Source organism: Papio anubis, chromosome 3 (assembly GCF_008728515.1).
Source record: "Papio anubis isolate 15944 chromosome 3, Panubis1.0, whole genome shotgun sequence".
In the NCBI taxonomy this organism is placed as follows: Eukaryota; Metazoa; Chordata; class Mammalia; order Primates; family Cercopithecidae; genus Papio; species Papio anubis.
In genome coordinates this window covers 165,887,846-165,903,089 of record NC_044978.1, presented here as the reverse complement: position 1 = coordinate 165,903,089, position 15,244 = coordinate 165,887,846, and the positions used below count along the sequence as shown (strand labels likewise).

Below are 15,244 nucleotides of genomic sequence, written 5' to 3'. Positions count from 1 at the left end.
AGTAGAGAAGGGGTTTCACCGTGTTAGCCAGGATGGTCTCGATCTGACCTCGTGATCCGCCCGTCTCGGCCTCCCAAAGTGCTGGGATTACAGGCTTGAGCCACTGCGCCCGGCCCCTCCTGGTTTTCTTTCCATCTCTCTGGTTGCTTCTTTTCAGTGTCTTTGCTATCTCTTCCAGTTTTACTAATCCTCTAAATGCTAGAGTCCCCCCAAACCAGGCCTAAATCCTTTTTTTCTAAGTCATTCTTAGTGGTCAAAAAAGTATGTACTTAGGAGCTAGAGTACTTTGGTTCAATTTCCAGTCTTGCCAGCGCTGGCAGTGACCTCAGGGAGGTCACTTAACCATTCCTTGCCCATTTCTTTTATATTAAAAACAAAAACAAAACAAAACAAAACCAAAAACAAAACAAAACAGACAAACAAAAAAACCCTGTTTCTTAGGGCTGCTAAAAAGAAAAAAGAGGGTTAATCATACCTGAAGTATTTTGGACAGAGTTGGTTCATTATATGTGTTCAATACTGTTATTTTTCTTACAGTTGTTAGTAATCATCAATTCCCTTGGCCTTAAATGTTACATAGATGCTGGTGACCCTTAAAAATGTATTTTCAGCCCCAAACACCCTTCTTAGCTCTATAAAATTATATATCCAACCACTAGAATTTATCAAAATTTAAAAGACTAAATTCAAATTTTGATTACTAATTCCCAATACCCCCAACCTCACTCAACATTTTTTTCCTCCAGTTTTCTGCATCTTAGTAAATGGTAACAATACCTGCCCAGTTGCTTAAGTCAGAAGACTTGGAATCATCTATATTGTTGCTCTTTCCCTCCTAGCCACATTCGACCTATTTATTCTGTCATTTTTATTTATAAAATATAGATTAAATCCTTTCACTTGTTTACATCTCAACAATTAAAATTTCCAATCCAATGCACCATCATAACTTGGCTAGCATACTGCAATATCTTCTTTACCTATTCTTTCTTTATTTTTCCTCCATGACCAAATCCATTATTTGGCACATAGAGTTTTGTTTTACAAACATAAGCTTGTGTCATTATCCTACTTAATCCTTTAATGATTTCACATTACACAATGAGTCAAATCCAGCCTGCAGGACTCTGCTTGACTTGCTCTATGTCTACCTGGCTGATCTCATCTTATAACGCCTTCTCCCTCAATCACGGTGATTTGGTCACACCAACTTCCATCAGTTTCTTTTTTTTTTTTTTTTTTTTTTTTTGAGACGGAGTCTTGCTCTGTGCCCCAGGCTGGAGTGCAGTGGCGCGATCTCGGCTCACTGCAAGCTCCGCCTCCTGGGTTCACGCCATTCTCCTGCCTCAGCCTCCCGAGTAGATGGGACTACAGGCGCCCGCCACCTCGCCCGGCTAATTTTCTTATATTTTTAGTAGAGACGGGGTTTCACCGTGTTAGCCAGGATGGTCTCGATCTCCTGACCTCGTGATCCGCCCGTCTCGGCCTCCCAAAGTGCTGGGATTACAGGCTTGAGCCACCGCGCCCGGCCTCCATCAGTTTCTTAAACACAATAATCCCTTTCCTGCCTTAGGGGTTTTGCACTTGCCGTGTCTTCAACTGGGAATAACTTTTTCCTCTCTTCTTTCATTACTGGTTTTCTCCTCAGGTCTGCCATTAAAAAACCCTCAACTTCAGAAAGGCCTATATCAACTTCAGAAAGTGCTATATCACTCAGATTTCTCCAGAGAAGAGAGATGATTGGATCTATGTCTATCTATCATCTATCTATCTATCTGTAGATTTATTTTAAAGAATTGGCTAATGTGATTATGGGGAATGTCAAGTCCAAAATCTGTAGGGCAGGTGAGCAGGCTGGAAACTCAGGCCGGATTTCTACATTATAGTCAAGGCAGAATTTCTGCTTCTCTGGGAAACTTCAGTTTTTGCTCTTAAGGCCTTCAATTGATTGAGTGAACCCCACTCATATTATCAAGGGTAATCTGATTTACTTAAAGTCAACTGATTATAGATGTTAATCACATCTGCAAAATATGTTCACAGTAAAACATAGATTAGTATTTGACCAAACAACTGGGCACCCTAGTATAGCTTAGTTGACATATAAAACTTATTGTCATAGTTTCTTTAGGTCTCCTGCATCCATAGGAGTCTCTTTCATAGAGTTCTGTCCTTTTTTATTTCCATTGGATGTACCATAATTTGCCCTTAAGTAATTCTTTGCTTATTAATTTCCCCTTCCTCCACTACACTCTAGTGTCTATCAGGTGAGAACAATTCTGTTTTGCATCAATATATATCCAATACTAGCAAAGTCCTTGGAATATATTAAGCATTCAGTAAGTAGTTGGTGCTCGATGCTTAATATGTGTTTGTGAAAACAATTAACAACCACAGGGAACTTGAGACGAAAAGTTTTGACCCAATCTTCTAAAATTTTATGGGAGTTGGAATACCAGATGTTAAGCATAATTTACTAAAATGTGAATAGACAAGAAAACAACTGATTATTGCTCATTTGCTTTTGACACATTCTCCTCCCTTGTATTTTCCTGAAATTAAATTAGTCAACACAGATTTAAGAGGACTTAGAGTCTCACACACTCAGCCCAAATATAGCATTGAAAAGACTTCCAAAGCTTTGGCAACATATTTTATTTTAATAAAGATTTGAATGCCTGCAGGATCACTGGAATAACTGCCAGTTACACTTCTATTAATGAACACATTTAAATGGGGATTGTGAAAAGCAGAAAATGATCTGATTTTATGGAGTACGTTTACTGCCAGCAATGTACAGTGATGAATGGTGCCCTAGAATTTAATTTTAGTTTTAGCCACAAAACAGCCAAAGTTGCACAGCAGGCTCTTTAATATGTACTGAACTTGAAAAATTATTTATTGAGTTCTCAGTGATATATATTTATATATTTTTATATATATATATATATATATTTTTTTTTTCGAGACGGAGTCTCGCTCTGTCACCCAGGCTGTAGTACAGTGGCACAATCTTGCTCACTGCAACCTCGGCCTCCCAGGTTCAAGCAATTGTCATGCCTCAGCCTCCCGAGTAGCTGGGACTACAGGCATACATCACTATGCCCAGCTAAGTTTGTTTTTGTATTTTTAGTAGAGACAGGGTTTTGCCATGGTGGCCAGGTTGGCCCATCTCGGCTTTTCAAAGTGCTGGTAATACAGGTATGAGCCACCATGCCCAGCCTTAGTGATATATTTTTGTGAACCAATTAGTTCTTTCAAAAAATAAAGAAGAGTAATGCTGTTAAAGTTACCACCCTTGCATGGGGTCTGTGCGGTGAAGACTAGGTTCTATGTGCAACAAGTTCTATTAACAAGCCTCTTTGGATGAAGCTGCTTTTGAATTTGTTGTGTACTCAGTTCTGACGTACAGTGCTAAGGGAAGTAGAAAATCTCAAAGGGTTCATAAGACAGAGTCTTAGTATTATTTCTAAATACTGGTTCTTCAAGTGATATTTGAGTTTGAAGTACATCAGTTCATACTGCTCCCAGACTAAAACAAAAAAATGTCTTAGGAGGATTAGCTGAATCTAAGGAAACTTTTAGGAATATTAACCAGAAAAATTCAGTAGAAGCAAGTTTTATTGACTATCAGAATGCTGTTTGTTCCCCCAAATCCAGCTTCCCCTTTTATATTTATACACTGATGTTTAGCCAGAAACTACATTTTCCAGCTTCCCCTGTAGCTAGATGATCCTTGTGACTAAGTTCAAGCCTCTAATGTGAATAAAAGTGATGTCGAGACTCTTCACGTTATCTTTAAATGAAGAGTCACTTACCCCTGGACTATGACTACCTCACTTTCCCTCAGGATCTGAACATGACAGTGACCCAGTATACAGGATACAGATGGTAGTAAGGGATAGCAGGACAATGTGTTGGAAGGAACCTGGGTCCCTGAATGACGTCCTGCTGGAGCAGAGCTGCCACATCAGCCTGGACCAAACCAACTATGATTTGAAAGAGAAAGAAAATGGGAGCTTTCTTACAGGATTGTTGCAGATGAATCAATAAAGAAAATCTCGAATTCTTTAGAAAGACTTTTAATGAATTTTTATATTATTTAGAAGTTACTTTTACATAAGCTGTTTTTAAAAACTACCTACCCTTTTTATGTTATGTCTTTAAGACATCAAAAATTATGCTAACTCTTGATTTTTGCAAAATCCCAGTGAGGGAATCATTATGAGAAAGATTATGTTAGCTTCTTGAGGAACTCAAGGGACAGAATAAAAGTAACCACAATAAAGGCACTATTTTCAGATTTGTTCTCTGACAACTCTTCATAGGGCTAAGAACAAATCTGTGTTTTCTAACTTTCTCTGGGCGGTAACTCTCAAATTTATATATATGAATATACGTATAACATTATCATTGTGATAAAATTTATAAAATGTTATCTAACAAGTCATTAGACATCCAGTGCTTAGCATGCACCCAAATTCAACTATATTCCAATTTGAATACAGCATATATATCTACAGAGATATAGATCTATAGCTATAGTCATACATAATTTTTCAAAAAGCAAATATCTATAGATATCTATCTTTATATAAGAATATATCTATACATAGAGATATAAGAATATATTAGATTCCCCTATCATTAGATTTTTCAAAAAGCAAATAGATATCTATATTGTATACAATGTATATATCTATATTGGATAAAAATATATAACTATATAATTTTTCAAAAAGCAAATTTATATACATATATGTACATAACGTGAATCAAAGTTTGAAAGTGTGGAAAAGAAACTTTAAGAAAGAACTTCTAGATTATAACACAATTCGGAGTACTGGCATGATAACAGTGGTCCTAATAGTGTTAATGATAATAGCGATAACAATAATAGCAGCTACATTTTGAGTGTTGTCATAAGACAGGGTCTGTGCTTTTTGCTTTACATTCACTGTCTTTGCAAAGCATCTGTGAGATGTTATTCTTCAATTTTGCAGGTGACATATGAAACCCAGGGAATATCTTGCCCAAGGGTAACCAGAACTGGAATCTAATTACATTCTAAATTTTACCTCAACATATGTCCATTTTTGCACAGAAACGAGTTAACATAACAGGTGTGGTGTGAGATCACTGGCCTTAGAAAGGCCTGCTTGCAAGGCTGGCCACTTGGATTTTGGGAGAGTGTCTACCATTCTTTGAATTCAATGGCTCACTGTGCTTAAACTGTTTATGCAAACAATATGGTTTATGTTGAACATCTGCTTTGCTTCTTGGAGTCTGGAATTTAGGTACCTGCTAAGTACTGGAGGTCTAATGGCTTCCTTGCTAGATAACATTTTATAAATGCTATCACAGTGATTCATTACTGGGGGAATTAAGCATTTTCTGTGAGACTTCACTCAGAAAGAATTCTTGGAAGCTTGCCTCAGGTTTCCTCCAAACATTATCCCATGTGCCTTTTCCCTTTGCAGATTTTGCTTTGCATTCTTTTGTTGTAATAAATCATAACTGTGTGATTGTATATTGAGTCTTGTACATCCCCTAGCAAATCATCAAAATGGGAGATAATCTTGGGAGCCCCTAACATATCTATCTTCCATGTCATTCTCTCATTTGGAGAAAATAAAATTTTATTTTCTACCTGAGTACATAGGAAGACTGTATTTCTCAGCCTGTCTTGAAATCAAGTTGGACCATATTACTGATCTCTGATGGGTGGAATGTCCGTTAGTCCAAGATAGGCCCACCAAATGCCCCACACCATCTTCCTGCTCTCAACTGAGGACCAGATGCAGATGACCCAGTGGAGGAAGCCGACACCACAGGCAATAGTGGAACCACGAGATGGAAGAAGTATCCTCAATAAATGAGTTGAACAGAAACCCCATCCTGTCCCCAACTGAATCACATAGGATTAGGAAATGAAAGAGAAACAAACATTTGTTGTCTTAAACCACTGAGATACTGGAGCTGTGTGTTGCAGTATTGATCCTATTCTGTTTAATACATACGGTGACGTGCTGGATACCAACACCCCCATCTCCTTCTTCTCAACTTTGAAATATGTTGCAAGAGTGAAAGGGATTTTTAAGACATAGAAATCCCATTACTCATTTGATAGAATAGCATCTGATGGGCAAACACAGGACATGAACAATCTACCAGATGGAGGGTCTTGCAATGGAATCAAAGGAAGTTCTTTGTTATCATTTGAGATTGCTCTTAACATTTTTGAGTAGTACTTGATAAAACACATAGAAGGTTTTAAACTACTGTGTGTAGTTCTTATACTAAAGGAGCCATGCTCTTTCACTCCCCCTATTACTAGATTATTTTTCAAAAAAAGCAAATTAATAGCACTTCTATTTTACTCAGTAGATGTGGAAGGAACTAAAAATAAGAAAGTGAGAGAAGATAAAAATTTTACTGGGCTGGCCTCCAATCTTTTTGTTTGGGGTCATTCATTTGTTCACATATATTTATTTATTCACATATATTTATTTATTCACATATATTTATACCTGTCATATACAAGACACAGTCTGAAGGGCTGAGAATTTTGTAGTAAAGAAGGTGCAGCGCCTGTTGTCAGGAAGCTTAAAAAATAGGAGAGGAATCAACAAGCGAAGAGGAAACCCAAAATAAGCACAATGATGGGAGCACACAGCAGAGTCTCCAAACCTACTTTAGGAGATATCAGAGAAAGCTTTTCCACAGATAAGTCTTTCAACCCCAAAACTCTCAAGATAGCCCCGAGTCCTCCTCAATTTCCCTCACCTTTTGTTCCAAACTATCATGACATCCACTCAGCTCAACCTCCACCATATATCCAAGCCCATCATTTGTCTCCTTCTCTACTTGCTACTATCCTGGTTTAAGCCACATCTCCTTTCTGTCTTAATCTCTTGGACTAGCTTTCTAGAGGGTCTCCAATTTTACTTTGATGTCCTACACTCCGTTTTGCTTAGAGTAGCGTTCCAGGGCCATCTTAAAAAGAAAAAGAAAAAATCAATGCTTTATTTGTATCTGAACTTTTAAAAACTGGTAGTTCCCCACTATCCTTAAAATAAAATACAAACGATGTTCCAGGTTTCAGTCACTCTTGCTCACTCTTGCCTCACAGTTTTGGGCTGCTCTTTGTGCCTAGAATGTACTTTTTCTACCTTCTCATGGCTGTGCCCTTCTTGACATTGTAGATGCAATGCAACGCCACTTCCCTTTCTCTAGCTGCCCCATCGAAAGAAGCTTCCTGCTCTACTTCTTTGTAACAAATGTTATCTTCCTTCTACCACAACTAGATATTTTCTTATTTAACTATGCATTTGCTTTTTGCCCCTCTTTTCACTATCTTCACCCAATGGAATATAAACTCTAAAGAAAAATTACCTGTCTTTTTTTTGTCAGTATATCCTAAATACCTTTCACAGTGATGAGCGTGAACTCAGCACTCAGAGAATAAATAATGAAAAAATATATTGAAAGGAAGTCTAAGTATAGATGTGGAGAAGGTGTGGGCATTGTTCTGATGAAGAAGGGAGTTGTGGGAAGCAACATTTCTCACAGGAGAAAAAGTCCAGGTCAAGGCCCTTCAGAGGGGTGCACTTCAGCTGCAGGCAGTTCCTTCTGGCTGGAGCAGAGTAAATAGGGAAGAGTGAAGGGTGAGATGGGAAAAGTCAGCAGAAGCTGGTTGGTCAAGGTCTGGCTGATCATGGACTACTTGAGTCACTGCAGTATAGACAGCATCTAATCCAATATCTGACTTATAGTAGATGTTCAACAAATATTTGTTGGGTGAGCGTGTAAGACAAGTAAGTCTCTCTTCTAATAGCAAAAAAAAAAAAAAAAAAAAAAAAAAAAAAGCAGCAGCCAGCAATTGGTTTTACGTAGGAACTGACTGGTTTCTATTTGTTCTTTAGAAACACCTTTTCAGTTGCACAGTGGAGAATGGTTCAGGGGAAGATAGGACTGTCGGCAAGGAGTCTGGGCCATTGCAGACATGCAGATGAGAGGTGACAGTGACAGCAGCGTGTGAGAGGCAGGGCAGTGGAGAGAAGGAAAGGCAGAGGCAGATGTGAGAGATACAAAGACTGGAGAATTGGCTGAGTTTGGAGATTAATTAGAAACAGGAGGTTCTGAGGGAGGAGCCCAGAAAGACAACTGGATTTACCCTTTTATTTATTTATTTATTTTGAGACAGGGTCTCGCTTTGTCGCTCAGGTTGGAGTGCAGAGGCGCAATCTTGGCTCACTGCAACCTCCACCTCCCAGGTTCAAGGGATTCTTGTGCCTCAACCTCTTGAGTAGCTGGGATTTCAGGTGCACACCACCATGCCTGGCTAATCTTTGTATTTTTAGTAGAGATGGGATTTCGCCATGTTGGTCAAGCTGGTCTTCAACTTCAGGCCTAAAGTGATTCACTCGTCTAGGTTTCCCAATGTGCTGGGATTTCAGGCGTGAGCCACCATGGCCAGCCTGGATTTCTAAGTGACTGCATAAATGAAGGTAACATTTTTGTCAAAATAATCTCTCCACACAGATGTATGCACATAAAATATACCTATGAAAATAAAGGAGGAAACTAACAGCCTTCTTTCAAATTTTAAACTTATGAAATGTCATGCTAAACATTTTAAATCGTACAGAGGATTAGAAGTTGAAATATCAAACTGTCGTAGGTACAGTAAACTTCTCATCCCACCTTACTAGAAGTTTACTGTACCTAGGACATTTTGATATTTCAATTTCTAATCCTCTGTATGATTTAAAATGTTTAGCATGACATTTTACGAGTTTAAAATTTGAAAGAAGGTTGTACACAGTGGCTCACGCTTGTAATCCCAGCACTTTGGGAGGCGGAGGCAGGCGGATCACCTGAGGTCAGGAGTTCAAGACCAGCCTGGCCAACATGGTGAAATCCCGTCTCTACCCAAAGTAGAAAAATTAGCTGGGCATGGTAGTGCATGCCTGTAATCCCAGCTACTCAGGAGGCTGAGGCAGAAGAATCGCTTGAACCCAGGAGGCGGAGGTTACAGTGAGCCGAGATCGCGCCACTGCACTCCAGCCTGGGCGACAAAGTGAGACTCCATCTCAAACAAAACAAAACAAAAAAATAGAAAGAAACAAATAAATCAAGAAGCATCTAAATGCCACAGAATGTATTAGATTGGTGCGAAAGTAATTGCGATTTTTGCCATTGAAAGTAATGGCAAAAAAACACAATTTCTTTCGCACCAACATAATGTATAACATAAACTAATGCTTAATATATTTCAAGATGACATTACTTAGTCATTATGAATTCTTAATTACATTATGAAGTTTAGTTAGTTTTGTACATAGAAGAATAAGGAAAGAACGGAAGGGCTCTGTTATCTTTTAAAGATATTAAGTAAAACATTTATCATTTATCTTCTTACCTACATGGATATTAATATCCTAAATTTTGAAAGGATAGTTTCATGTCCATAGACTCTAAGCCATTGTTCAAGCTCAGAAATGGCAGTGGTAAGGTTTGAACCCCGGACAGCGCTTGCACTATGTCAGTCTTTGGAAGTCAAAAGGGAAGTCGTGTTAACTGCTTAGGCTTATAGACAGTCATCCCTTCAGAAAGCCCTTCTTGTTGGAAATCTGACAGACCTGCTAAGGCAAAGGAAATAGCATTTTAACTCTGTTCTTACCTTAATTCTAAAGTATATGAATAATGCTTTGCACTTAAGAAAGGCCTTTTATCTGAGTCTTTCAAACGCTGAACAAAACCAATTATTACCCACACTCCTTCCTGGTTGAAAGAGAAGATTTTAATCCCTAATTTGCTGACAGAGAGACAGAAGCCGGCAGGAATGAAGTGGTTTCCTGAGGGTCACAGAGTCTATGAAAGCGTTCAAGAATAACCCTGAGGGCTTGTGACAAAAGAGCAATTGCCTTATGCAGTTAGCAGTGAATTCCTCTGTCCTAATCACTGCATCTTACTGTTTCTCATGCAAAGTTTAGGGGAACTAAACTTCTCTCTCCTTTCCCACCATAAATGGGACTTAGTGCTTTTTATGTAAATGTACTTTGTCAAAAATGTAGATCCCTATAATTTTATCCTCCACTTGTTTCACTTACTACAGAAGTTCCCAAACACTTCGAATGGGGTGGAAAAGCCCCATCAAAGAATTCAGATGTCCTGCTGGTTCCTTTGGCTACATCATCAAAACTCTTGCAGAAATGGAAAAAAAAAAAAAAAAAAAAGTATGGTTCTGTTCTTGATGAAATGCCCAAGGAGGGTGTCTGGATAACAAGCCAAACACTGAGAGTGGGGATTAACTGCGTTTGAGATGTGACTGCAGAACACGTTCAGCTGCTTTGCTCTATGGGGATCGCTGCCTCCTCACAAGCTCCACTGTGATGGATCCACCCTATGTGACCCCCAGTGAGTCACACCTTTTCAACTCTCCTCATCTTGAGTGCTGAGATATGCAGAGCGTGAGGTCCCCTGAGCAGACTGTGCCATGGTCAAGCCTTCATGACCCCTGTGACCCACATGTACATGTCCAGAAGGTCTCCTGGAGCCAGTAAGTCTGGGACAACAGGAAAACCACAAAAGAAGAAAAACGGCTAGTACCTGTCTTAGCTGATTAGGCAACCTTGCAACATTCTACCCTTGTAGCATGCTCTACCCTAACTGATCAATCAACCTCGTGACACTGTGCTCTATGACCCCTCCCACCTTGTGATAATGTATCTTGCAACCTTCTTCCCCCGCCCACAATAAATGGCCCCTAACTGTAACTTTCCACTGCTTACCCTAACCTATGAAATTAGCTCCAATCCCACCACCCTTCACCCTCCCAAAAAGGGCTGACTCCCTTTTTGGACTCAGCCCACTCGTACCTGGGTGACTAAACAGCCTTGTTGCTCACACTTTGCCTGTTCAGATTGTCTCTTCAATTAGGTGCGTGCATAACACAGAGTTGATGGGATGAGATGCCACACCCATGATTGTACTACCCATTATAGGACTAGAGAGACTCTACGTTGCTGGCTTTGAAGATGCCAGCTTCCATATTACAAGGGAGCCTGCAAGAGGGCCAGGTGGAAACGGACTGCAGGTAGCCTCTAGGGGCTGTGTGGTCCCACATTGACAGCCAGCAAGGGGAATCTCATATGTGCAACCACAAAGAATTGAATTCTGCCAACAACCGCAGGAGCTTAGAAAAGGATCCACGATCCAGAAAGAAATGCAGCCCAATCATGATTCTAATGGTGGCCTCATGAAACTCCAACCAGAGCACTTAGCTAAGTCATTTCTGAACTCCTGATCCTTGGGACAGTATGTTATGAATGAATGCTTTCGAAATCCATTACTAAATGGATTTAGAAATCCATTTAGTATTTGGCAAATAGTTACCTGCCAATAGAAAATGAATATAAACATCCTTCTATTTTAGATAAAAAAGATAGATAGTAACATAACATTTTATGTCAAAAGGACATTAGCAGGTATTGAAGTGATGCCTCAATGATACAGTTGATTCTAAGGGATCATTTTACCTATTATAATCCAGAGCAAAGAAAAAAAAGGAAGCGGGGAAAGACTCCATAGAAGAAGGAACCAGGTGTCTGAAGCATAGAGGTCTAACTCTTTGCAACTCATCCTGTGCCTTAAAAATGGGAAGAATAGGCTATATATTATTAATTAATGACAGAAAATGCCAAAGCGGCATTGGCATCACTATATTAAAACTTAATGCCCCAGTATATCATTTATAACCACCTAAAATTGAACTGAAGCTATAACTGGTTTTGAAAGAGTGCAGCAAAGCAAGATTATGAAACAGGTATATTGATATTTGTGTGACCTTTTGACCATGTGTTCTCAAATATGGCTTTCTGTTCACTGTGTGTTATAATGTAAAATATTCTTAATAAATTAAGGACTTCAAATTAAAAGAAAGAAAAATTCCTAAGCATCATTCAAGAGTTAACTGAATAAAAATCCTCAAAAATAAGACCTGTTACCTCTCTCCAACCCCTACACACACACATACGCCCACACACAACACACATGCACTTCATATACACACCAAAGACTTCATGAAGTTCCAATGTAGCTAGCCTAGTCATTGGTATTTGCCATGATAGAGCTCATCACTAACAGGTCACTTCTTTTTGTGCTAGAAGCACCTTGTATATGTTATATATCTAGTTCAGTGGTTCTCAATCTTGCCTGCACAACGTAATTACTTGAAGAGCTTTATAATTCCTAATGCTGAAGCTTTTTCCTAGAGCAATTACATCAGACTCACCAAGCATAGTAGCCACTATTTTTAATTTGTAAAGCTCCCCAGATGGTTGCAACATGCATTTAAGTTTGAGACTGCTGATCTGTAGATAATAGTTTGCATTTTCCGCATCCTTCCTAATACATAATTATGTAGTCCAAAACCCAAACACTGCCTGGGAAGTATGTAGGCCAACCATGACTGTCCCACTTTGACGGATCATACAGCTGAGGTTGACCATTTGGGACCACACTACAATAACTCCTTTTTATTGAACTTCATGTTTATTATATTTCTTTCTTTAAAAAAGTGCAATCTAGTTATCATTATTCCAGTTTATAGACAAAGACACATGGTCTCCTGAGTTAGAGGGAACTGTCCAAATGAGTAACATGACCTGAGGCTGAGTGACACCAAAGCTTGTGATGCCTGCACAAAACCAGTGATTCTCAAAGTGTGGTCTCTGGACCAGTAGCATCAGCATCACCTGGGAACTTGTTAAAAAAAAAAAATGCAAATTCTGTGACCCAATCCCAACCCTACTCAGTCATAATCTTCCAAGATGGGGCCCAGGAATCTGTGTCTTGACAAGCCCTTCAGGTGATTCTGAGGCTCATTATAGGTAGACAGTGTACTATATTCTTCTGTCTCTATCAGCTGCTCACCTTTGGACACTCAGCCTCTGGCAAGAGACCTAAAAATGTGTGGGAGCCTCAGTGAGTAAGATGGGGTAAGGGAGGAGATTTTTCTCTCGCTATCTTCCCTTCCTCTCATTTCCAATTTACATTAACAATCTATGTTGAAAATGTGAGGGGATGTATCAGAGATACCATATGGGAAAAAAAAATGGTGGAGTTATGCTGGTCATATTTACTTGCAGGGGTGCCTGGCTATGTTGAGCTACTTTCACACAAGTGTGACCATTTTAATATGTTGACGAATGGTTTATCCTTTGAATCAAAGTATGGAGAGTTTTCAAAGTTTCATTAAAAATGAGTATCCCAACTGTTTCCAGGGAAATGAGTTTGTGATCTTAAGGGCTTTGGGGTAATTGGTGTTCAGGAAACCAAGGCAGTTGGTTTCCTTTCTCGGATGGAAGCTGCTTCGGTTTACTACCATGCTATAAAACCCAAGTGCCGCTGACCTGCTTAGTGTATTTCTGCTATGCTTAGGGTTCATTTATTAGAACTGTACATTTGACTAGGGGGAAATCAAAATTAAAAGGCCACTCGTGTTTGATTTATCAGAGATGTCTATTAATATTTTCTGAGCAAACTGCAAAGTCCTTTCTTTTAAAGAAGTATATAAAATAGGCTTTTGGCATATTCAGGTCTGATGGAAATTTGTCTCATGGGGCAGCGTGAGATGGGAGAAAGAGAAAGCAATAAAGATAGAGAAGAGAAAAAAAATAGAGAAAGAGGAGAATGGGGAAGAGCTGAAAGGAGACAATAATTCACAAGGGGAAGAGACAGAAGAGGTAAACCAAAAAAAAAAAAAAAAGGAGAGAAAGAAAGGAGGAGTCAAGAAATAAGAGGCAGAGTCAGAAGGATTAAAAAAGGGGAAAGGAAAGAGTTTGGGAAAAGCGGGGAAGGAGAGAAAAGGAAGAAGAGAAGGACATATGGGCAACAAAAGATAAAATAAAGCAATGAATGCAGACTTTGGAGCCTAGCAATTTATTGTGAAGTGGCACTTGTATTAGACATGCTGCAGAGATGCTGGCTCCAAAGGTTAATAATGGCAGTAATCATGATTCCAATTTATAGCAAATGCAATGAAAGGCAGCCAGACCCCACACAGAGAAACCCTACGGGATGGCAGTGGAATAATAACATAGCAGCAGTCGAGGAATACAGGGATGCTGGGAGATTGGATTCAGTTCTCCTGTGTTCGACAACTATTTTGTATCTGGTGTACAATCCAATGTTAAAAAGAAAAAAAGTATACTTATTACTAGATGTCTGAATCAGAGCAAAGAAGTTTAGGTGTTTACATGAACACATTTGAAGTCTTATTCTGTGATTCGCCTCCTCTGAGCACTGACTTTTGGTCCAGATTGGTCTTTTACACCTCCTTTCCTTTCTGTCCTTGCTGCTCATTGTTTCTCTACTGCCAGTGGTCAGTACCGCTGTTTCATTGCAAATACCTGCTGTCTCCGAAGCAGAGCCGTTATAGAATAGGCATAACTACTCATCCTCTTTCCTAGTTGTCAAAGCCCTTTTCTCTTTATGCAGGTTTATTTATATGTATTGTCTTGATAGATTACCCATCAAGATTCCTTTTAATCAGCGGTTTGTGTGTGTGATGAGCACTCATCTCCATTATAATCTCCTCTGCCCCCATCTATTGCCACAAAGTCCTAGCTCTTTGCAGATCATTAAGTTTTGGAGGAGAAACAAACTTACTCTGCATAATAGAGGGAGAAAAACTTAGAAAGCTCAGGGCAAGGAGAAGGGGGTGAGGAGCAGAAATGGGAGAAAGACAGACCCCATTCATTCAGACAGATGGTGGAAACTTGTGTGCAGTGTGCATGTGGAAACCCTATAAAAATATTCTGCAGTGTCAACTACCAGTATGAATTCTCTGAGTAAATTGTTGTTGTGGATCCCAAAGAAGAGGCAGAGATTCTTATCTGGTCTGCATAAGGTTGGACAAAGGCAGCAGTTGTGGGGGGGACAGATGTGAAGAGGATGGAATTAGAAGAAATCCTTGGACATCACAGACTTCTGCATGCCATGGAACTGGGGATCTTAGGGGATGGGTTTCAAAAGGGATCAAAACAATTTAATTTGGATTTCCAGGGGTGCCTGTAGCTACGTTGGTTTCCGTATGTATAAGAACAAACTATATGTTGGGGGGTGTATGCTATTTGATACATAAACATTTGATGCCTTTAAGGATGACCTGTTTTCAAATAGATTCATGACAACAAGTTTTCTCTCCCTGTTCAGACCATAGGCTCTGTAAGGATAG

The 15,244-nt window shown here is 39.3% G+C and overlaps 1 protein-coding gene across 8 annotated transcripts in view; it reads right to left on the bottom strand.

Annotated features, from left to right (window-relative positions):
• The window catches only part of KCNIP4 (potassium voltage-gated channel interacting protein 4), a 1,168,224-nt gene that overhangs the window by 104,912 nt on the left and 1,048,068 nt on the right, over positions 1-15,244 (bottom strand). The gene's annotated exons all lie outside the window — the stretch shown is intronic.